Source organism: Pongo abelii, chromosome 21, assembly GCF_028885655.2.
Source record: "Pongo abelii isolate AG06213 chromosome 21, NHGRI_mPonAbe1-v2.0_pri, whole genome shotgun sequence".
NCBI classification, from domain to species: domain Eukaryota; kingdom Metazoa; phylum Chordata; class Mammalia; order Primates; family Hominidae; genus Pongo; species Pongo abelii.
The window spans coordinates 64,441,150-64,465,745 of NC_072006.2; the positions used below are offsets into that span (position 1 = coordinate 64,441,150).

A 24,596-nucleotide genomic window follows, 5' to 3' on the forward strand; every position below is an offset into this window, starting at 1 on the left:
GCCTCCTGACTTGTCTGCCCCTCCTCTGGGCTGTAGGCGAGCTCACTGGGGGCCAGTGATGTGTCTTATCTTCTTCTGTAGCCTCCATACTCAACACAGTGCTGGTGAGAGGTGAAACCTTTGTCAATGTATGTTGCACTAAAGGGTGAACGAACACACCCTTTGCTGTTTTATGCTAACAAAGGGTGGTTGCAGGACAGAAGTAGGTCATGAGGGGTGGAACCTAACCTACCAGGCACCAAAGTCTCTGGGGAGTGTGTTAAAATACAGATACTGGGGTCCCACCTCCAGAGGCTCATTCAGCAGGTCTGGGCTGAGGCCTTGGGAATCTGTTTTTCTGGTTTTTTTTTTTTTTTGAGATGGATTCTCGCTCTGTCGCCCAGGCTGGAGTGCGGTGGTGTGATCAGCTCACTGCAACCTCCACCTTCTGGGTTCAAGCAATTCTCCTGTCTTGGCCTCCTGAGTAGCTGGGATAACAGGTGCCTGCCACCACACCTGGCTAATTTTTGTACTTTTTTAGTAGAGATGGGGTTTCACCATGTTGGCCAGGCTGGTCTCGAACTCCTGACCTCAAGTGATCCGCCCGCCTCAGCTTCCCAAAGTGCTGGGATTACAGGTGTGAGCCACCGCACCTGGCTGGAATCTACATTTTTAACACTCTTCACAGGTGACTGGAGTTCCTGCTGAAATTTGAGAACCTCTGCTCTTAACCTTTCTTCTTTGCCTCTAAAAGCCATGCCTGTGACCTTGAGTCTTGTCTTACCTTTCTAACTCTATTGTGTTGAGGGCAATGGTGACAAGAGCCTCTGGACTTTGAACGCTCACAAATAAACAGTGAGAGGCATGTGGGAAGCCCTAGAAGGTCTGGATGGCCAAGGGAGCCTAATTTCAGATGGACTATTGTGAAAATTGCATATTCATTCATTCAGTCAGCATACATTTATTGGGCATCTACCATGTGTATCAGGAAGGACCAGGAGCTAGAGAAAAAGGTAAATAGGGATGACAAGAGTCCACAGAAACCCGCAGTCTGGTAGGCTCTGGGTTGTATAACTCAATGAGAAAGTGAAGAAGGTGAAGGCCTCACTTCACCACAGGTGGCAGGTGGGTGCTGGGGAGAGAGTACCCCATCGCCAAGGTCTTTATCTGAACTCACTCCCTGCCCAGGGCAGGCAAGAATCTCCTTTCCAGAAGCATGGCTGTGCTGACCAAATTTGGCTGGGCTGTCCTGTAACAGCTGCAAAGCCCATGGTGCGAGGGGCTTTCTGTCTCATTGCAGCTTCATTGTGGGGATCCATGGGGAAATTTATTATGAGGTTTAGCAGACATTGCTCAGGCCACCCCGGACTTGCCTCTCAGTTTGGGCAATCTATTCAACCAAACTACAGGGCAAACAATTGCACATTATAATTAGGAGAGACCTTAGAGGAGGTCTTCTATGAGGGGTTCATGAACCTTTGAACACCTTGCTACTCAATGTGTGGTCACTGGACCAGCAGCACCAGCATTCTCCGGGAACTTGTTACAAATGCAGAATCTGAGCCCCCACCCCAGGCCTGCTGCACCAGAATCTGCGTTTCAAAAAGAGTCCACGATCTCCAGGTGATACATGTGTACATTAAGGTTTGAGACCCACTGGTCTATTGAATCCATTGGGCAAAATGTTTTGCATTGTCTGTGAGGGATCCCGGAGTTCTCATGTGATTTTCACATTGACCTGTGACTACAAAATTTAATCACTGCTTTGGAGACTTGTGAACTCCAGTGCTGTGTTGATAAAAGGTTTTGCTTCCCTGATCAATCCCTGTGAGTGATTTGGAGCGAGAGATTTCTTCTAGGGTTACACGTTATGCAAGTATGGAAGATGGTGAAGAAGTCTATGGAAGGCTGTTGTCTCCACACCTGGTGGTTGGCCTGAACTGACCATAGATCAGCAGGGCTGAGAGTCTGGGAGACAGGAAGTAGGGGAGAATAAGGAAAACCTGGAATGCACAAGGGACAAGAATAACCCAGATCTGTCACAGGTGACCCGCAGAAGGAAGCTGCCAGGAGGCTGCTCTGCTCGCGCACCTGGCCCAGGACTCATTAGAGCTGGAAGAGCTGCAGGCCTGGCCCCTAATCAGCAACAACGAGCAGGTGCTTCAACATCACCCAGCCCTTCCGAGCCTATTGGATGTGCCTTCACTTCTGCCTTCCAGTTCACTACAGGTTTCTTTTGTGGCCAACCTTGGTCTGGAAACATACAGCAGAAAGAATTCTGGGAAACACAGTTCCAGCTTAGATATTGTTGCTGCAGTACAAGTTCTCAAACTCAACCTTCTCCTGGGCTAGGTGAGTACTGTAATGAGTGGCGGGGCTGGGTGAAGTTGTAAGCATCTGGAGAGTTAATTGCTTTACCTAACTGTCTGCCAGAATAAATACGGACCCGGGGATGCCACATCTCTGAATTTTTTAGGATAAACTAGAATTTGGGGATATTATGTCAAATTCCCTTTTTTAAACGGTAGAAACCAATTTGATTTTTGAAAATTATTAACCAAGAAAAATGGTTCTGATGAAGGGGTGGCCTGCCTCTCCACACCTGTGGGTGTTTCTCGTCGGATGAGACGAGAGACTGAGAAGAGACACAGAGACAAAGTATAGAGAAACAAAAGTGGGCCCAGGGGACCGGCGCTCAGCATACGGAGGACCCACGCTGGCACCAGTCTCTGAGTTCCCTCAGTATTTATTGATCATTGTCTCTACCATCTCAGAGAGGGGGATGTGTCAGGACAATAGGGTAATAGTGGGGAGAGGGTCAGCAGGAAAACATGCGAACAAATGTCTCTGTGTCATAAACAAGGTTAGAAAATGTGCTGTGCTTTGCTGTGCACATACACAAACATATCTGGTGCATTAAAGAGCAGTATTGCCATCAGCATGTCTCACCTCCAGCCTTAAGGCGGTTTTCTCCTATCTCAGTAGATGGAACATACCATCAGGTTTTACATCGAGACATTCCATTGCCCAGGGAGAGCAGGAGACAGATGCATTCCTCTTATCTCAACTGCAAAGAGGCGTTCCTTCCTCTTTTACTAATCCTCCTCAGCACAGACCCTTTACGGGTTTCGGGCTGGGGGATGGTCAGGTCTTTCCCTTCCCACAAGGCCATATTTCAGACTGTCACATGGGGAGAAACCTTGGACAATACCTGGCTTTCCTAGGCAGAGGTCCCTGCGGCCTTCCGCAGTGTTTTGTGTCCCTGGGTACTTGAGATTAGGGAGTGGTGATGACTTTTAACAAGCATGCTGCCTTCAAGCATTGGTTTAACAAAGCACATCCTGCATAGCCCTAAATCCATTAAACCTTGAGTCACAGCACATGTTTCTGCGAGCACAGGGTTGGGGGTAGGGTTACAGATTAACAGCATCTCAAGGCAGAATAATTTTTCTTAGTACAGAACAAAATGGAGTCTCTTATGGCTACTTCCGCATAGACACAGTAACAGTCTGATCTCTCTTTCTTTTCCCCACATCTGTAAACTAGACTTTTATCATTTTTATCATGCCCATTTCCCTCATTTTATGGCTATATAAATTGAGGCTCAGAGAGGGCAAGTGGTTTTCCAAACATAGAACAGCAAGTGTAATGGCTGGACTGGAGTCAGAGCCACATCCCCTCCAAGAACCCTTTGCACAACCTCCATCTTTCTACTGAAGCGTTACACTAGGCCTGGCCCACAGCGTGGAGGGTAGAGAAGATGTATTTGGCTTTCTCATAGACAATGCGAAACATTTGCCCGATTAATTTCTTAATTGCTCCCCTTAAGGCAGTGCTTCTCAAACTTCAATATGCAGAGAAATCACCTGGCAATCTTATAAAAACGCCAGATTGAACTCAGCAGGTCTGGATGGGGCCTGGGATTGAGAACGTCTTGCATGGTCCCAGGAGGTGAGGAACACTGTCTTCAGGAGCTAACAGTCCCGCTGGGTCAGGGAGCTTCCAAGAGATGACTAGAGCTGGAGATTAGGATTACCTGGAGAGATTTAAAACTATCCCATTGCCTGGGCTGCACCAGAGACCACTGACATCAGAACACAGATGGGTGAAGCCCAAGCCTCAGGATGTTTAAAGTCCCTCAAATGATTCCGGTGCACAGCCAGGGTTGAGAAGCACTGAATCAGGGAAAGTTGGTATGAATTTTTTGGTGCTGGAGGGAAGTTCGGTGTGGGAGGGAGGCAGGGAGGGCTTTCTAGAAGAGCAGCTTCTAGAGTTTCCCAAGGAAAGGCCCTAGAACGGCACTGTCTGGGGAGGGAGCTATGAACCGCCAGTTGTTATGGATCATCTGAAACTGCATTGAGCAAAATACATACTTGATTTGGAAAATTTGGTATAAATAAGGAAAATATTTTATTAATCACTTTGATATTGACTATGTGGAAATGATAAAAGTTTGAATATATTGGGATAAAGTATATCTTAAAAATTGGTTTCATGGTTTCCTTTTGATTTTTAAAAACATGGCTATTAGAAACCTTACAATTACATATGCGGCTTACATTTTATTTCTCTTGATGATCTAAAATCGTCATCATTAATAACTCCTTGATGATGCTTGTATATTCAAAAGTCTAAACACCACTGAGGTAGTTTGGAACTATTGACATAACTTATTCTCTGTGGTCCCTGGACCGGCAGCATCATCATCACCTGGAAATTGTTAGAAATAAAAACTTATCAGGTCCCACTGAATCAGAAATCCTGGGAGCGTCGTCCAGCAATCAGTATTTTAACACACCCTTCTGGTAATTTCTGATGCATGCTAAAGATGAGGAACCACTGGTTTACATTTGTCGAGGGGGAGCTATGACCATGCCATAGGCAAGCTTTCCCCGAGTCTTTTCCCAGAGGGGAAGAGTAGCAGTTCCAGGCAGGCGAGCATTGGAGAGCCAGAGGGCCTGGCACCTCCCATCAACCCCATAGCAGGAATGGGGCGAACTTTGATTGATGTAAGAAAATGAAAATTGATTTCCTTTGTTGTGTAGAAACTTTTTAGTTTGATGTAATCCAATTTGTCTAGTTTCACTTTTGTTTCTTATGCTTTTGAGTTCTTATCCAAAATTCTTTGCCCAGAACAATGACATGGAGCATTTCCCCTATGGCTATGTTTTCTTCTAGTAGTTTTATGGTTTCAGGTCTTATATTTAAGTCATTTAAGTCTTTAATCCATTTTGAGTTGATTTTTCTGTATGGTGAGAGATAGGGGTCTAGTTTAATTTTTCTGCATGTGGATATCCAGTTTCCCCAGCACCATTTATTGAAGAAACTGTCCTTTCCCCAATGTGTTTTCTTGGTGCCTTTGTGGAAAATCAGTTGGTTGTAAGTGTGTGGATTTATATCCATGTTTTCTATCCTGTTCTATTGACCTATTTTTAGGTCAATACCATGCTGTTTTGCTTACTATAGCTTTGTATTATATCTTGAAGCCAGATAGTTTGATGCCTCCAGCTTTGTTCTTTTTGCTAAAGATTGCTTTGGCTATTTAACATCTTTTGTTGTTCCATATGAATTTTAGGATTTTAAAAAATTTCTGTGAAGACTGTTACTGGTATTGTGATAGGAATTGAATTGAATCTGTAGATCACTTTGGGTAGTATGAATATTTTAACAATATTATTTATTCCAAATCATGAACACGGGATATTTTTCCATTTTTGTGTGTCTTCCTCAATTACTTTCACTGATGTTTTATAGTTTTCATTGTAGAACTCTTCCACCTCCTTGGTTAAATGTATTCCTAAGTAGATTATTTTATTTTTGTAGCTATTATAAGTGAGATTTCTTTCTTGATTTCTCTTTCAGATGTTCACTATTGTGTGTAGAAACACACTAATTTTTATAGGTTGATTTTGTACCCTGCAAATTTACTGAATCTATTAGTTTTAACAGTTTTTTTTTTTTGATGGAGTCATCAGGGTTTTGTATATACACAATTATGTCCTCTGCAAACAGGGACTATTTGACTCACTCGTTTCCAATTGGAGGCTCCCCTTTTATTTCCTGTGGCCTAATTGCTCTGTCTAGGACTTCCAGTGCTATGTTAAATAAAGGTGGTGAAAGTAGGCATCTTTGTCTTGTTCTAGATCTGAGAGGATAAGGAAATAATCAACAGAGTAAAGAGACCACCTACAGAGTGGGAGAAAATATTTGCAAACTATGAGTCTGACAAGGAGTTAATATCTACAATACATAAGGAACTCAAACAACTTAACAGCAAAAAGCAAATACAGCCGGCCCTCCCTTTCTGAGGGTCTCACATCTGTGAATTCAACCAAATGGGGATTGAAAATGTAGTATTTGTGGGACTTGAACATCGGAGGATTTCGGCATCTGAGGGGGGTCCTGAAATCCTGAGGGATGACTGTAATAGATTAATAAATGGGCAAAGGATCTGAATAGACATTTCTCAAAAGAAGACATACAAATGGCCAATCGGTACACGAAAAAGTGCTCGGTTTCACTAATCATAAGATAAATGCAAATAAAAACTTCAAGGAGATATCACCTCACCCAAATTAGAATGATTTTATATCATTAAAAAGACAAAAAGTTTCAAATGCTGGCATGGATGTGGAGAAAGGGAACACTTACACACTGTTGGTGAGAATGTAAATTAGTACACCCATTATGGAAACAGTATAGAGGTTTCTCAATAATTAAAAATAGAATTATCAAATGATTCAGAAATTCCACCACTGAATATTTATTTAAAATAAATGAAATCTGTATATCTAAGAGAGATTCAAACTCCTATGTCCATTGCAGCACTATTCACTATAGCCAAGATATGGCCAACCTTAGTGTCTGGCAATGGATAAATGGACAAAGAAACACACACACATACAAACACACACACAATAGAATACTATTCAGCCATAAAAAGAATGAAATCCTATCATTTGTGGCAATATGGGTGAACCTGAAGGACATCTGTTAAGTGAAATAAGCCAGGGATGGAAAGACAAATAAGGCATAATCTCACTCATTCGTGGATTCTAAAAAAAGCTGCTTTCATAGAAGTAGAGAATAGAATAGTGTTTACCAGAGGCCGGGGACGGTAGGAGGAAGAGGATAATGCAGACAGATTGGCCATGGGTACAAAGTTACAGTTAAATAGGATGAATAAATTCTGGTGTTTTATGGCAGAATAGAGTTTGAGTTGAAAGTATAATACACATATGAGTTTTACCTCTACTTTGGGGAAAGGCTTTAAAGCCATATTGAATAGCAAAAGAGAAGGAAAACAAACAGCCTCTACTGGCTTTTGAATAAGCTCTATGAGACCCACAAGTTACTGGACACCAAAGGAAAAGTGATTTTAAAATGTATCACATTTTGAATGCCTTCCAAGAAGAACAATCCAGTAGATGATGGATTTGGTGGCTAAGATCAAGGGGATTAACAGCTTCTTGGGAAGTCTCCCAGGAGGAAGGCTGGCCCGAGGGGATCAGAACTGCTCCCAGTGGAAAGTGGATGCCACAGTGATGTAGCTCTGAAAGAGAGTGCGCCAGGACAAGGAGAAGTTCCTCTTTTAAAAACTAGACATAACACGTGCTGGTTGCATGAGGAAGTGGAAGGAAAATTTATTGCCTAACAAAATAGCCATTCTGCTAGGAAAACATTTGTTAGGCCTATTTGTCATGAGAGGCAAAGTATCTAGTGTTGCCTGGAATGGGGAAATATTGGCAAAGAAAGCCACATTGTTCTACACAATAAAGTAAATGTGAGTCCTCCATGTTCCAGTGTGAAATGTTTTTCACTCTCTGAGACAGAAATATTCCTCAATTCTAGTTTACACTTCTCAGTCTTCTGAGAAGTAGTCCTAAACACGATTCTTTGGAGTAGGCCCTGAAGATAGATTTGAGGCAGGGCATGGGGCCACAAGGAAGAATGGGCCCTATGTGAGAGAGGGTGGCAGGGTGGGCTGGCACTGGAGGAGAGAGCAGCTTGGGGCTCCCATGATGGGCTGTGGCTGAGGGGCTGAGCCGGCATCATTGGGCATCATCTGGCATCTGGTGTGAAGCTGCTTTCTGCTCTCTGCTCTGATCTGCCTTCATCATGCTCTCCACAGCCCTCCTACTCCAATTCGTGATGAGATTGTATATCCACTAACTTGGTGGGTAAGGTTCACCTGGTGTAAACTGTACCAGGTGGTATATTGGGAAGAGAAACAGAGGCGCTGTCACATTTGGGACAGAATGGAGCAGCCACAATAGAAATAAGACATTAGTGACGTTGAGCAAAGCAAGAAGACAGGCGAGGTGACCATTGGAAAGCCCAGGGCCTCCTTCTCCCACTTCTTAGAATCTTCGGAAATATTCGGGAGGGGGCCAGATAGTCCACGGAGATTACGTGTGTTGCAGGGGGCGGGCGGGGGGCAGTTATTTTGCCTGGATGCTGAACAGCTGGAGGATTGCAAGAGAAGAATGCAGCTGAAGGTTAGTCAGGGTCACGGCTGTGGTGTTTCCAGCAGTGAAACTGACAGCCATGGAAGAATATGGGAATCCACTTTCCTGGATGTATAACCTGGCTTTTCATCGTGACATTCAAAGTAATTCACAGCAGGAAACTTAACATGCACTGAGCTCTGTCTTCATCATATGAAGAGGACAGCAGTTTGCCCATTGTATAGGTGAGCATCTTGAGCTCCTTAGGAGGATCAGGCTAATGTATTGAAAGTCATCTTAGGAGTCAGTGATGGAACAACAATGTGTGTGCTCTGACGATGCAGCTCTCACCCAGCAATCCTTGTTACCATTGCCCGAGTGGAATACAGGAGGTTGGAAGTGCCTTTATAAGAAAAAAAATTATGATAATAATAATGATGATGGTGATGGTTATGATGGTGGTGATGAAGATAATAGCAGCGAATATTTCAATACATTTTAACAGCTCCTTATTTGCCATACACTAAGCTAAATCATCTACTTGGATTACTTCTTCAAACTGTCAACAAACCAATTTCCATCTAGCCTGAGATTTCTCATGCTCAGTACCATTGACATTTGTGGCTGGATAATTCTTTATTGTAGGGGTCCATCATGTGCATTGCAGGATGTGTAGCAGCATCCCTGGCCTCTACCCACTGGTAGCAACCTCTCCTTTCCTAGTTTTGATAACCACAAATGTCTCCAGACTTTGCCAAATATCCACTGGGGGACACAATCGCCCCCTGTTGAGAATCTCTGCAGAATCCCACATTCTTTTCCATCTACCTACAAGATCTCACCCACATGGGGATGTAGCCTCTCCCCCAGTGCTTCCAGTACTTGCCCCTGGGTAGCCAGGTCCACTGTGAGGCCACTCAATTCATTACATCACTCATGTTGACCATAAAGACCCTAAGTCATCAAGGAAGATTCCACTGGGTGCAGCAGATGCCACTCAGGTAGTCAGGAAAAGTATGTGCTACAGTTAAGAAATATTTCTACCCTAGAAGGACCCTCACTATTTTATGTTTGTTTTTGTTTTAGATACAAGGTCTTGCTCTGTCGTCCAGGCTGGAATGCAGTGGTGCAATTATAGCTCACTGTAGCCAGTTTTATTCTTAAAGACCTAAAACGCGGTGGCTCACGCCTGTAATCCCAGCACTTTGGGAGGCCAAGGCAGGTGGATCATCTGAGGTCAGGAGTTCGAGACCAGCCTGACCAGTACGGTGAAACCCCGTCTCTAGTAAAAATACAAAAATTAGCTGGGTATGGTGGTGTGTGCCTGTAGTCCCAGCTACTTGGGAAGCTGAGACAGGAGAATCGCTTGAACCAGGGAGGCAGAGGTTGCAGTGAGCTGAGATCATACCACTGCACTCCAGGCTGGGCGACACAGCGGGACTCCATCTCAAAAAACTACAACAACGACAACAACAACAACAACAACAACAAACGAAAACAAACAAAAAAACCCCCAAAAAACCTAAGGCCTTAGCTATCTAGAAAGTTTGACCCCCCAAATTAGACAAATTTTTGGAGTATTCCTCATAATCAAGATCTTCCTGCATTTGCCTCTTCAGAATATTTTTACAAATGTTTGTTTTTGATTTTCCTGATTGCCTGTCTTTCCTTGAGGGCTGGGTTGTATCTTACTCATTTGTGTGTTCCTGATCCCTATTACAGCAGCTGGTATATGGTAGGGACTCCGAAAGTATTTTTACATGATGAGTGAGTAAGTGCGCCAATGATTGCTTAGTAACAAAGTAACAAAGGTCTTTGACGATTCCATGAGCTGCACTGGAGCCAGGGCTGCTGCCTGACTGATCAGCCAAGGTAGGAGCTGAAGTTTCATGGGCCAGCAGCCCAGGTGGTCTCATGAACACATCAGTCCTGGGTAGTGTGGTGGAGGTGGGGCTGCATGAATCCATCCACAACTGTCACATCCCAGTGTCTGATATGTCTGCACAGCTGGAAGCGGCCAAGTTTGACATTGCTTCAATTTTCTCACTAGTAAAATGGGGATACAAATGCGTATCTGGCAGGGTTATGATGAGGATTAAATTGGAAAAAAACAACTATTTCAATTGTGCTTGACAGAGAGCAGGTGTCCAGGAAATTTCATTTTCCTTCTCTTCCCTTTCTGCCTTTTCTATCTGCCGAACACCCCTCATGCTGGGAACTTCTCTCCTCTTCTGTCCATGTTGCTAGTGAGACTGTTAATCGCATGTTCCAAACTGACCAATCAGAATACTCCATTGTTCCTGTTTCAGTGATTGGCCCAGCAGTGGGCACATGACCTGGGAAAGCCAATGAGAGTCTTTCGGGGAGGGGGACTCGCTATAAACGCAGGTTTTCTCTCCTGCCTCTGGGTTACTGGTCTGTAAGGTGGTGAAAATCCGAAGTTGCTGGAAGGAGGTGAGCGCAGGCCGGCCCGTTTGCTCACACCAGGCCTGCTAACTGGGGCTAATGATAATAATGATGACAGCTTGGATTGACAGCACACCTGCCATGTGCCTGTTGCGTTACATCCACTATCTCCAGCCTCCCTACCGTCTAGCATGTGCCTTGCTCCATACCTGCCTTCCTGAGGTGCAGAGGACAGTAGCGTGGAGAGATGGAGGGACAATGGGTGCCGATACTATTGTTTCGACACCTGCATCCGGTTTTGCCTGAAGTCTTTTAATTTGCTAGATATCTTAGTTCCATGAGTCAATATTCTTCTACTTCTGTTTAATCCAGTTTATTTTAGGTTGTTGTGACTTCCAATCAAGAGGTCCTGAGTAATATATGATTCATCTCTTTTCCTTCTTTCTTGTTTTTCTTCCTTCCTTTCTCTGCCCTCCCACTCCCTTCCTTCACCCTCTTGCTCCTCTCTCCCCTAGGGTCCTTGTCTCTCCTAGTTCCCAGCCTGGATCCCAATTTTGTCCTTGTCTTTCTGTCCATTCATCATATCCGTGGAGTCCTCAGATAATTGACATACTGACTCCTGGACATTTACAAATTATAATGCAGTTCTTTCAAGGCTCATAGGCACACTGCTCTATTAGGAGAAAGATGCGGTGATGTTGACATTTTGGATGAGGGGGTCAAATATTGTTCAGCTCCAGTCAGAGCCACATTTCATATTGCAGGCTTCTGCCTGGTTCATTTTCATTTTTATGCAAGCAAACTATCACAAGAGCCCGCCTGTGTTTATCCCCTGCCCAGGTGTATTATGAACATTGTCTCTAGTTCCTACCTGTGGCTCACATAGCTAAGGACAGCAGGGCTTACTGGCTGGGGCTGAGCCTCTCAGGTGAAAAGTGCTACCTGGAGGTGGGGTTGAGAATGAACTCCGCCTGCTGGCCATGCCTGGGTCTGGCACCCCAGGAGTCCACTAAGCAATCACAGGCAAAGGATGCCATTTGTCTCTTGGGGTCTCTAGTGCAGTGGGTGACTTCTGCCACCAGGGAGTTGGTGGATATTGCAGGGTTGGACTGTGTTCTTCAGAGGAGCAGCGATGAATTAGCCCATTTATTTTCCCATGGTCTGAAACCCAAGGAACATCTGTCTGAGCCACAAGGGGCAAGTTTTGTGGCTGGTGGGAGGACCCAAGTTGCAGGGTTTGATTATGCCCATCAGCCGGGGTTGCTTGGAAGCGTCAGGGAGAGCTGGTGATTAATCACCAGGCACAGTGGCATGGATCCCCTGTGTAATTATCCCTATTGCCCTCAGAGCCGATTATTCTTCCAAAGGGTAGCAGCTTTCGGAAGGAGGTGAGTGCAGGCCGGCCCCTTTGCTCACACCAGGCCTGCTAACTGGGGCTGATGATGATAATGATGACAGCTTGGATTGACAGCACACCTGCCATGTTCCTGTTGTGTTACATCCACTATCTCCAGCCTCCCTGCCATCTAGCATGTGCCACCTTCAAGGTCTTGGCCATGTTCTTCTCACACACTGATACTGTTATTTACTTCAGATTTTTCTTTAAATCAACTGAATTTTTTATTTAAATGTATTTTTAAAGTGGGGTACAAAAAATTAGAAAGAATAAGACCTACTATTTGATAGCACGACAGGGTGACTTAGTTAATAATAACTTAATTGTACATTTAAAAATAACTAATCAAGTATAATTGGATTGTTTGCAACACAAAGGACAAATGCTTAGGGGATGAATATCCCCATTCTCCATGATGTGATTACTATGCATTGCACACCTGGATCAAAACATTTCATGAACCCTATAAATATATATACCTACTATGTACCCCCAAAAATTAAAAATTAAATAAATTAAAAAGTAAAAAAGTAAGATTTCCAACTCTTTTCCAAGTGGAAAACTAGTAAGATTTTCTAGGAATGGGAAGAAACCATACAAAATATGACATAAAACATAAAACTAAATGCTGGTTGATAGTATTGTCTGTGAGGACCCAGCTGAGCCCTGCACCCTCTTTATTATGATGGGGTCTTTAACAGAGACGAGTGCTGACCTGAGACTTTTTATGTAACCAGAGAAATAGAAGGGCAGTTAGAAAAAATAAAGTACTTCTCATCATGTCTCTACTGGTATACCTCAAAAAATCACTGAGGTCTGTGTCTCATGCATCAGGGGTGTTCATGTATTTCACTTCCCATGCTTCTCACTCCTCAAGTTGGGCTCTGTTGTGTCCATTTCAGAGTTGAAGAGAAACAGAGCCTCAAAGAGGTTGCAGAGAGAGGATGTTCAAGAAGGGGGATTCCAGCCCAGGGCTCTTGAGATAGAGCATCATTGTTCTGTACCAGATGCCACGTGCCAAGTTCTGAGCTTGGCACTTCACCTTCATTACCTTGTTCTCTCCACATTCCTGCCCTGTGGAACTGTTATGGTTTTCATGTTACAGGGGACACAGAGGCTCAGAGGGGTGCAGAGATGCTCCCGAGCTCTCCTGGCAGTGAAACAAAAGCAAAGTTCTTGACCAGGGCGTGGGGTGCTGCAGAGGACACACATTCCCACTCTCAGATGCTGTTTGTTCTCTCCACAACCAGCTGTGGGGCATCTGCTTTGCCAGGGGCCCTGAGTGTCGGCAACAGCCAGAATAACAGGGAAGCAGAGAGGGAGTTTGCTGGAAGGGCTTAGGGGATGCACAAATGTAGGGGAGAAGCTGGAGAAATGGACCTAGAAAGAACCAGAGCCTAGGCACTCTGGTGTCCGGGAGGCCTCAGGGCTGTGGCCAGAAGACACAGGCACCTTTTCTACTCTTTTGGGGGTCTTCTCCGCAAAGGTGGGGACCTTGAACAAGAGAGTCCAGTGGATCTGCTCAGATTACGTGCCTCCCCTCTGGGCAGGGTGGGATCCTTGTTTGGAGAGTCCCACCCAGCAGGATTCACACAATAGGAAGTTGGGGCGGGGGTATCAGGGTGCCATCATAAAGGGTAAGAAGGCTAAAACTAACCTCAGAAGCTGCAGAAGTTACCTACTATATGCCAGTTGGCCCTATGCCAGGGGAGCCTTCTATCATACTATCCTGTAGAGGTAACAAGAAGTCCCAGCCTCAAAAAGGGGCTGGCAGGCTGGGTCCTAGTCCTCTCTCTGCCATGGCTCCAGCATGGACTTATACCCTGGATTGGTTATCTCATTTCAAAGCAGGAAAAGATCTCTGAGAGCTCTGTCCAGCTCCCTGGATGCTCTGCTCCAGGTGATCTTGGCACCCTCTTCTGGGTCTGGCACCCACACACTGGCACGCCTTCCATCACCCTGAGGCCATGCAGGCTCCAGACTCACCTACCGACTCTCTTCCTGGGATTCTCAGCTTTCTAGCACACCCTCTTCCAGAGGTGGGAGACCTCCAATTAAAAACAAAGTCGTACACAACTGCAGCCTCGTTTCCATTGTTTAAGGAATTAATTATCTTGGTGTATCTTTTCCAATAACAGCTTTCATTAAATTAAACCCAAGGCGTTTATATTCCCTGGGAGTAACAGGCTGACGATCGGTGGGAATGTGCTGGAATTTCTTTGGAAATCAGCACATTGGCTATTGAGGACTAGCTGGTGATCACGGGTATAGGTTTTGAGGTTAGATTGTCAGGATTAAAATCCAGGCTCTGCCATTGCTGGCTGTGTGACCTTGAGCAAGTTACATTACCTCTCTGTGTCTCAGCTTCCCCATCTGTGCAATTTGGACAGTAAGAGTTCCTATCTCCCAGGCATGTTGTAAGGATGAAATACATTCATGTAATGATCAACAAGGTTAACTATGAACATGCTCACAAAGACACACATGGGCTCTTCTGTTGCAATAGGGACGTGGCCTGGAAACTCACTGCCACGTGGTGTTTGGGACCACAAGGGATCAGACCTCATCGTCTGTGCACAGATGGACAAGATCATAAAGAGGAAAAATTAGCATTGGGAAACTGGTTATTTATTTAAGATTGAAAGCGGGAGAAATCTGCCCTGGACATCTTCCCCTCTCCTCTCTTTGTTTTGTCTGCCAAACAGAGGCAGTGCCTCCTCTCCATTCTATTTCTTAATTGAGTAAACTCCGTGATCCTAAATGCAAACAAACATGGAGCCAGTACAAACAAGCACGTGCTTCCTGTACGCGCCACTTCTGAGGAGCAGCCTGAGCAACAGGTGAACTGGCTGGGAGACAGAAACTGCTGCAGAAGGCACCTCCAGGATTTGGAGTGAGAGCCCTGCAAGGTCAGCCCATGTGCTCCTTCTTTGTTAGATTGTTTGTTCATTCATTTGTTTATTCATTCCTTTATTCAAGTGTTTAGTGAGAACTTCCATGTGGAAGACAAAGACCTAGCTCACGAGGGGTGCATGCATGGTCTAGGGAGGTAGATGTGGACAAAGAGCCACGTAGGATGTCAGTGCTGAGATGCGGCAGCCACAGGGAGCTATGAAGAGGGCAGAAAGAAGACCCCAGAGCTCAGGGAAGGCCTGCAGGGCAAGTAGGGAGTTGTCAGCCCAGCAAAGGGCCAAGAGTGTGAGGAGAAGGTCTGCCAGCACCTGAAGGGGAGAAGCCATGGTTCACCAGCTTCAAGAGTTGATACAGTTGAAAGCATCATCTCTCCACGGCCAACAGCCTGGGCTGTGGCTCTAATTTGGGCATAGTGTGTGCCTGCAAAACCTCGGCTGTATTCAACCTAGTCTGCCATGGATGGAATGAGAACTGCCCCCAAATTATGTACATTCAAATTTGGAAGAACTGAAACCCAACAGTAGGAGATTCAATACAGTAATTCCATGGAAATGGAATAATATGCTGTCGTTAAAAGTGTTCAAATCTTTTATGGTTATGATAAATCTAATAATAAAATCGAGATAATATTAGAATATATTTTTTAACATTTTCCTAGTTTTGTGAAAAAAGCCCCAAATATCTGTATGAGCCTAGATAAATGACAAGAAAGGAAAACAGTAAAATTTTTATAATGGTTATTGCTCAATGGTTGGATTTTTAAAAATACTCTTCTATAATTTCTAAATTTTATGCCCTGAGGATGTATTACCTCCATAGTCAGAAAAATTATGAAAGGTATTTAAAACCCAGACTGGCTTTGGGCATGCAGAATGCTTGGTTATTTCTTAAGTATAAAAATAACTCCCCCTCTGTCCCATCAGCACACGTGTTGCAGGGAGTCTGATGTTGCTTGGTAAGTCTCTTTGGTCACTTCATACTAATGCCCTTTGTTAACCTGATTATCTCTCTGAGGTTGGGGCCGGGGGATGGGGGTGTGCTGTGCCTCCTGGATGTCTGTTTGCTGCCAAAACATCCTCTCCTGTCTCTGTCTCATTGGTGCATTGTGATGAACGAGTATTGCCTGGTCACTGTGCGCTAACCACCAAATTATGAAACATTTGTGCTGCAAGGCAGCTGAGAGATCCTTAAACTCAATGAACCATTAGGCATAAGACACACACACACACACATACACACAAACACACAAACAGCTTGGCTGCTCTGGGTGAAGCATGTGTGTGTTTGGGGGAAATTTCCTTCCCCACCTGTGGTCGTCCATTTGCCCACGAGCAGCTTCCGAGGTAGGTCTGTGGACCCCAACGCCGTGTAACACCGTGTGAAAAACACAAAGGCCTGCAGCCCTCTCACTGCAGACGTGGGAACACGACTCTGTTTAAAACCCTTCAAAGCCCGCCTTCTTGCTGTGTGATGCTGCCTGGGCCAGCAGGGCAGGTCACCACGCTGTCTCTTCAAAGCAGCTCGCTCCTGCCCACAGCGCCGGGCACAAGGGCAGCCATGAGTTGTTTGATTCCTGCGTCCCCAGCAGATGGCTTGGTGCACAGGCGCAGGGCCTGTCTGTCCCTCTCACTGCTGTGTCCCAGGCTATGTCCCCACCATGTGACTTCAGACAAGTTCCTCAGCATCTCTGTGTCCCGGTTCCCTCATTTGTAACATCAGGATATTGATAAGGATCATAGTAATAGGGATGTCCTTATGGGGCCTCATGAAAATTAAGAGTTCTCTGTGATGCGCCTAGAAACACAGAGGGCAGCAAGTGGGAGCCACAGAAAGTCATCTCTTTATCATAGTTGTTATTGGTAACTGTTTCAATGCCCTGAAAACGGAATGCTCCTCCCTGCCCCTCATCAGCTGCTGCAGAGTCCTGGACCCCTTGAACTTGCCTTGCTTAGTTCTTTGCAGGGGCCGCCTTGGATGCCGCCTCACTTCCCTCTTCTTGGCTCCGTGGCTGTCAGAGGGGCTGGGCACTGGGTTACTTCATCAGTTCCTGGGTGTTGACCGGCAGGAAACAGTGGTTTCCTGTTCATATCCTGCCTGAGCCTGAGCCGGGTGGAGGTGCCCTGCATGGAGTCTTGGGAAATCGCGTGGACTGCAACACCCAGCAGCGCGGTGAGTCCACCCTGAAATCCACAGCGACCCGCGCGACATGTGCTGGGAATTGAACACTTGGGGAAAGAGCTGGGCTCCAGGGGATCGGGATCAGGCCCGACCAAGTCGTTCCCACAGCTCAGGACCGGACGCTGCAAGCCCGCTTCCTAGCAGTTTGGCTGACGGCAAACTTTTGCAACACAGTGCAAAAACCATTTAACACCTTTAAGGGAATTGGAAATGGGTTTTTCTTGTGTGGTGGTGCTGAAAATTGAGAATAATGACAGAATTATTTAAAACAGCCTTCTCGGCCTTAGACTCTTAGTTGCCTCTGGTCTGTAAAACTGACAAATAAGCACTGTAGAAGCCACAGATGAAATATGTCATCTTGGGAGCCCTGGAGAATTGTCTCTGAATTCTTTTGTTTATGGATTGTAGAAACTGCTTTTAGGGTAGTTGGATGTAGAAGCAGAAGGACAGAGCGGGGAGCTGGGAGCAGGAGGCCTGGGTTTGTCTCCTGACTCTGTTTCCAGTGGGGCCTGAGGCTCCCATGTGAGGGAAAGTTTGAATGGGCCAGGCACAGGGGCCCTGTGGGGTGACAGAGCTGCGGGTTCCATGGTGGCTCTGTGGGCAGCTAGCCTGGGGATGGCTGAGATAAAGACAAGTAGTTTTCCTTCCTGCAGGACTTCTCAGAGCCTTTAATGTGGTTATAATGATAGAAAACACGTATTACGTCCATACCCTGAACCAGAAACAATGCTAAAAGCTTTGCACTTGGCCTCCTTTTTTTTTTTTTTTTTTTTTTTTTTTAATCAACATGTGTGAGGACGGACGCTTAGGCTTGCAGATATGGACTCATTGAGAGTGAGTGGAAGTGTCTGATCTTTAACCCAGTTCTGTCTGACCAAAAAAGCCTGTGCTCTAACCACTGTGCTTCTCTGCCTCTCTGTCCTGTTGAGAGAACTGTAGGGAAAGCCTTGAGATTGTGTATCCAGTGCTCGCCTCCTCCTGATTGGAAGATGGCGGCTCAGAAGGTTAGAGCGCCTTCTCCTGTCCTCCGAGTGGTTAGATGCACGTGTCCTCTTCTGTCCTCTGCTCTTCCCACATCTCTCTCTCTCTGGTGCTCTGGTGGAGCCCCTGGGATCAGGGGTCGCAGGAGCACCTGGGCCATTTGCATGGTAGTTGGTAAAGGGTGTCCCATCAAGGTGCCTGCCATCAAAGTGCCTTATTGCTTGAGTTCCAATCTTGGCTTCACAGCTCTGTAGTTGTGTGACTTTGCACAATGTGCTTAGCCTCTCTGTGCCTGAACATCCTTGTTTGTAGATAGTAAAGATAATTGTCCCTTACTCCTAGGTTTCACATTGAGTGTTTAGCAAGTTAACGTTTGTAACGTGTGAGGTCATAAGATGCAGGACCGGATGACTGCCCTACCCACAAGGTGTCTAGGATCTTATGGGACAGATCTGCCAAGCAGCCCTTGTGAAGATAAAGGTGATGATGAGTTCCTCCCACAAGGAAACAACAGCCTCAGAGAGACTGGAAAATAACCCCCAGTGCCTTTTATCAAGTGGCCAGCAGATGGCAGAAGCAAGCCAGGAACAGAGCTTGCGTGCTGCGGCTGTGGCAGCTACCTTTGAAAATCCCGTGGTGTTTGGTGGTCGTATTAAGAGATCTCTAGTGTAGGAGCATCCTTCATTCTAAGCAGGATTCTGAACAAACTCAGAACTGGCTTTGTGGCTGGTACCGAGGACCCAGGGGTCACGGCTGCTCCCAGTGGGTGCTGATGCCCATTTGTTTGTGCAAGTTGGTCCCCTGTAGGGAGGACAGGTGGTCTGTCCTGGGCTTTCTGGCCTGTGCACCAAGGCCCAGGGATGGAAGTGGGGCAGCATGTCCCCATCATTAAATAGGGCGTTCTTGATAATAATCCCATAAGGCTTAATATGATGGGTGTGGTCAATCATTCATTCATTCTGTGAGGATTTAGTGAGCAGCTACTCTATGCCTCTAGGCTCTGAGGATGCAGCATGAGAAACACACGCAAGGCCCACGATGACCAGGGAGCTCGCCTTCCAGGGAGAGAGGAGAAAAATAAATGGTAGGGAGTTAAACAAGACAAAGTAGAAAAGGGCCAGCTGCAAGAATGAGATTAAATAGGAGGCTGGTGGCAGGGGGGCAGGGAAACCTGAAGCACCTGACTGCCCAGAACAAGCCGCACCTGTGAGGAGCTGGGAAGGGCACTCCAGGCAGAGGGAGCAGCCAGAGCAAACCCTGGGAGGGGGGATGAGCCTCTTGTTGAAGAACTAGAAGGAGGCCAAGGTGGCTGAGCAGGACACATAAGGCGGAAGGAGGAAGTGAGGGGCCCTGGGCCTGGCCACTAGCCGGCAGGATTAGGGGTGAGGACTCCACTTGGGAGAGTGTGAATGGCCCAGTGTGAATGACAAAGCAGTTTCATGCAGCTCAGCCTGTCAGGCTAAGTGCGCAGCTCTGAGCTTTGCAGCCCCTCTGAGTCTGTGGGCCCCTCTCCCAGGAGGATCAGGTTGCCCAGGGCAGCTGGAAATGTCTTTAAGTGACTCCTTGCTGTGCTGCGGCTGCGTCTTGCTGACATCATTTCCCCCCATAAGCGCTGGTCTCCTGGGGTGGCTGCCCCCTCTCATCTGCACATCTAGCTCCCCTGCCAGGCCTGTGCTGTTTTCTGGGGCCTCACAGAGAAGCTTGGGCAGGTGGAGCCTGAGCAAGAGGCGCCATCCTCCCCTTCAGCCTGTTGCGGCTCCTCCCTGGGGCATGCTTGAAAGCCCAGACATGTTCTTCACATCTGAGAAAGCAGTTAAACTGAAATTCCTGGCAGACTCAGGTTCAAATCCTTATTAGGCTGTTAAGTGAGAGGGGATTTCATTTCCTTGCAGCCGCCCTGGGTCCTGCCACTGAGCAGCTGCCGGCGGGCTCTGCTGTGAGGTCTCCTCTTCCGGCTTTCCCACCTCCCAAGGTAACCTGGTGTGGGGAGGAAGCCGGGGCCTCTGGTGAATGGGAACCTGTGCAAAGAAGGAGCCCAGGGCAGGGAGAGGTGGGATAAGGCCCAGCGTGGGGGCCTGGAAGTGAGGCCAGCAGAGAGTCATTGAGAGGTCCTTGGAGAATACGTTCTGGGGACGCAGTCAGGGAACACCTGTTTCCTGCTGTGTGACTCTCACGACCCAGCTGTAGACACACACACGTCCACATATGCACACACAGGAACACATGCACACACATGGGCACACATATACACACATGAATACACATATACAGACACACATTCATATATACATACACACCTATGTATACACATGTACACATGTACACTCACACATGCACATGCACATATAGACCTACAGATACATAAATGTACATCCTTATAGATGTGTACATATACAGTACACATGCATGTACCCACAAATACTTATGCCCACATCTACATATATGTATAATGCATATATACACCTATAGATATATACATAGATATATACTCACATGTCTATAAACACACACATCTATATGCACATGCCTATATATATATGCACATACATGCCCACATACACCAATGCAAACATATACACACAGCTATATTTATGCACATGCATGCATATATACACACATATACACACTATACATGCACGTGCATTCATGTACATATACACACACGCACTGACATCGACACACATGCATGACACATACACATAATATAGATATACCCACATATATAGTGCATGCACACATCTATATGCATACATACACATATGTGGATATAGACAAATATCAGATAGACATACACATATGTGCACATATCTGTATGCACGCATATATACATATAAACAAACACATGTACATTCATATAGATTTCCACATTTACAAGTGCATATTGGTACACATATGCATACATATGTGTATGCATGAATCTTTTCTCCCTCTATATCACACATGTACCTTTTGCTGAGGGCTTAGTATTTACTAGGTGCCACGCTCTGCTCTCCTAATATAAGGTCGCCCCAAAGCAGACCCCGAGCTGAGGATTCGGGTGCAAGTGGCTAACATGGACGGTGATCCAGCAGCACCGTGAGGAAGTGGGGCTGAAACCTGGAAGGGAGCAAGGCTGGGGATTAGGGTGACCACAAACAAGGCCATCACTGAGGACCTTGGGGTTCAATTTCTCCAGTGGGGGTGTCTAAGCCACTGTGTTGCGTCATGTGTCAGAATTGCCCTCTGGAGGACTGGAAAACTGGGTGTTGACCACCAATTCCTGCTCCTGGCCATGAATTCCTGCTGCTTCTAGTTTGCCCAGCACACGCCATATGCTCCTGGGGCCAGTGAGGGTCCACAGGCAGAGGCTGGGGACCTGTGCTGCAGGTGATCACAGATGGGCCCTGGGCCACCACACCCTCCACACAGTTGCTGCCTCATGGGTCTTTCATAACAACCCCTGTTTGACAAGGAAGAATCTGGGGCTTGGGGAGGTCTATAGATTTGAGGGGTGTTACAGGCGAGGCTCATAGCAGAACCAGGTCAAGAATCAAGGTTGTGTGATTCTAACAGGTAAGTCCTGACAATGACTGGCAAGTGTGAGCCATGCAGGGGCAGGACAGGCCTCATGAGTGGTGACAGGAGGTGTTCAGGGTTGTTTTGCACAGCCAGGCATTCTTTGAAGGGCAGCTGCAGTGAAGGGCCTGGCTGCAGAGCCAGCCTGCCTGGGTCCAGATCCCAGACTCACCATGTCCTGAGGGAGCTTGGGGGAACTGCCTGTTCCCTCTGGGCTTAGTTTCTCGTCAACACTAAGAAGACTCAGCTGAATCATGTTCATGATGGAGTGCTTGCAACACCACCAGAGAGCAAGGGGTTGTGAATGAGGCCGCCCTGGGGAAGCGCAGGTGTGTTGGGGTGGACGGGTAACCACGTATTGCGACAGGGGCACAAGGTGGCACTCAGCCTCCGTGTGTTTGTAGCACACTTTTGAACACTAGACTTTCTGGTGGCACCTATAGCACCCTTAAAAAGTGAATGCTGCTGCCCAAATTAAATCTGAGCAGACTGAACTGAACGTCCTAGCATAACCTCAATGTCTTTGGGGCCCCATCGGCCCTGCTCTTAGCATCCCACTAAGAGAAGCAACAGACACTCAAAGCGATTGGAAAAACGACCTGAGTTCATCCAAACCCTTTAAGGAGAAATCTCTCTCTGACTTTCCCTCCGATTATCTCACCCCATATTTCTCCCCTGCCATGGTCTCACTCCAGAGCTTTTCCAGAGCCCTTTTCTTTCCCAGAAGCTCCAGAGAGCCAGCCCTCACGGCTCTGGCCTTGTTTTCTGCTCCACGTTTTAGCATGAGGCAGACATGCTAAACGGCAAACATGACATTTTCTTTAGTGGGTAGGGGGAAGAGGAGGGCTGAATCTCTAGTGCCCGAATGCATTTGTCCCTGTCACACACAGTCATCGTCCAATTACATTTTGGGAGGGAAAACCCAGTACTGATCACTCCGCCCACTCCGGTTTTTCTTGATCTGAATTATCTACCTTAACAATGTGTTAACATTTTACCCAAGTTCACTCAGAATAAGAAAGTGTGTAGAGGTGCCCACTAGAGGGTAGGGACACAGCAGTGGGCATCTCGGCTCTCCGCCCACGGGGATCCTGCCAGGTTGTTCAGAGCAGCTCCGCAGTGCCACTCTCCTCCCCACCCTCCCTTTCCTTGGGGTCTAGCCATTTCTAGCTCCCATGTTTCTCCTCCCAAGCTGGATGTAACCTAGCTTCTGTCTCTTACCTGTTACCTCATTTGTGCAGTTAACATTTTATGCACATCCTTTACAGTGTAGAAGGAAAATATAATTCTAATCTGACTCCATTCAGTGCAGTTAAATACTGCATGTGAACATCCCCATCCAGAAGTTCATCCAATGTAGACTCATCAGAAAGCAGGAGTTCTAAGTGTTTGCATTGTGCAAGCATCCTTAGCATATTGCTATATAGGTGTTTAAGCGTGTTTTAAGAGATATTTGGAAAATTGGTTGGGGATTTTTTTTGCTGGCCTGGGAATGTATTATTATTTTTTCCCAGTTCACATAAAGGGATGAAGCCCTGATGTCTGAAAATTTGCTCTCCAAAGTGTTTCCAGGAATTGACAATATTTGGATAATGAGGGGTGTCTGTACTTTCCTTGACCTAAATTGCTGGTAGAGGGGGATAGCTTTGTATGATCGGGCAAGGTCAAACACAGAATCGAATCGGGAACAACAGGGTCTGACATGATGAATCCCTGCCTTGCCTTGCGATTGACAAGAGACAGAATAAATGCCCGCAAAGAACCCTGCACCATGAACGCTTGATGGCAATCCTGTCTTAGGGCTTCGCTGCTCGCTGTCAGGCAGCAGCCACACTACCCAGGGCAGTGGGGAAGGCGTTTTGCAGCCACACTGCAGCAGGAGGCTGGTCACATCCACGGGCTCCACCAAGCCAGGATGCAGAGCTCGGACCGTCTCATGGCACAGGTTCGGGGTGCTCGGAGCTTATAATTAATTAGAGCCACAGCTGATTGATTTCTTTCAAGGCTGGCACTCACGCTGGGTGCCTGAGAAGACGATGAATCTGCAGTGCCGAAGTGCTGCCTGGCCTGTCAGGAACCAGCTGCAGCTGGGATTCTCTGCAGCCTTCCCCACAGCAAGCTGGGGTAGCCATGAGCCCTGCCTGTCCACCGTGGGATCAGGCGGGCATGCCTGCTGTGTCTGGCAGCCTTGACACCCCCAGATTCTGCTGGAAGATGCTCGTGGCCTGAAAGCTCATTTTGTAGTCGCTCTACCCTGAGATGCAGCTTCTGCGCTGGCAGGATTAACGCAAACAGAATCTGCTTGGCTCATTCCTCACTGGGCCTCAACAGGCCTGCAAGCCACTGTCTGCCAGGGAGAGCCACTCGGTGATACTGTTAATTAAAACCATGACTTTGGGGGCAAGAAAAAAGTTAAAAATGCTGAAGTCATCTTCCCTAATAGAAATCTTATTTTGGAGGTGCTCACGGAGGTCAGGCTGACCAGAAAAACCCACAAGCCATAAATAAGCTCAAATAGTTTCATTTAATTTACTTAACTTGGTGCCTGGAGTCCTCATGGGGAGAGGTGCCTGGCATCAGCACAGCGTGGGGGTGGCCACCCTCATCTCTAGCCCCTGGGTCCCACAGCTGAGAGGAGGGAGAGAACTGAACTTTCTTGAATGTGGAACTGCTGAGTAGGTGCTTTGGAATTTGCTGACCCAGGCATCTGGGAGTACAGCCTGACCGGCCATCTCTGTGCC

The 24,596-nt window shown here is 46.6% G+C and overlaps 1 long non-coding RNA gene across 2 annotated transcripts in view; it reads left to right on the forward strand.

Moving 5' to 3' along the window:
* Positions 1-370: 370 nt before the first annotated feature.
* The window catches only part of LINC02910 (long intergenic non-protein coding RNA 2910), a 118,416-nt gene continuing 94,190 nt past the window's right edge, over positions 371-24,596 (forward strand). Inside the window, exon 1 of one of the 2 annotated variants that reach the window (XR_008517060.2) lies at positions 371-2,331. This is a non-coding gene — a long non-coding RNA (long intergenic non-protein coding RNA 2910). Of the gene's footprint in view, positions 2,332-17,233; positions 17,311-24,596 lie in introns of those variants that run through there. The other variant, XR_010138731.1, reaches the window with a different exon arrangement.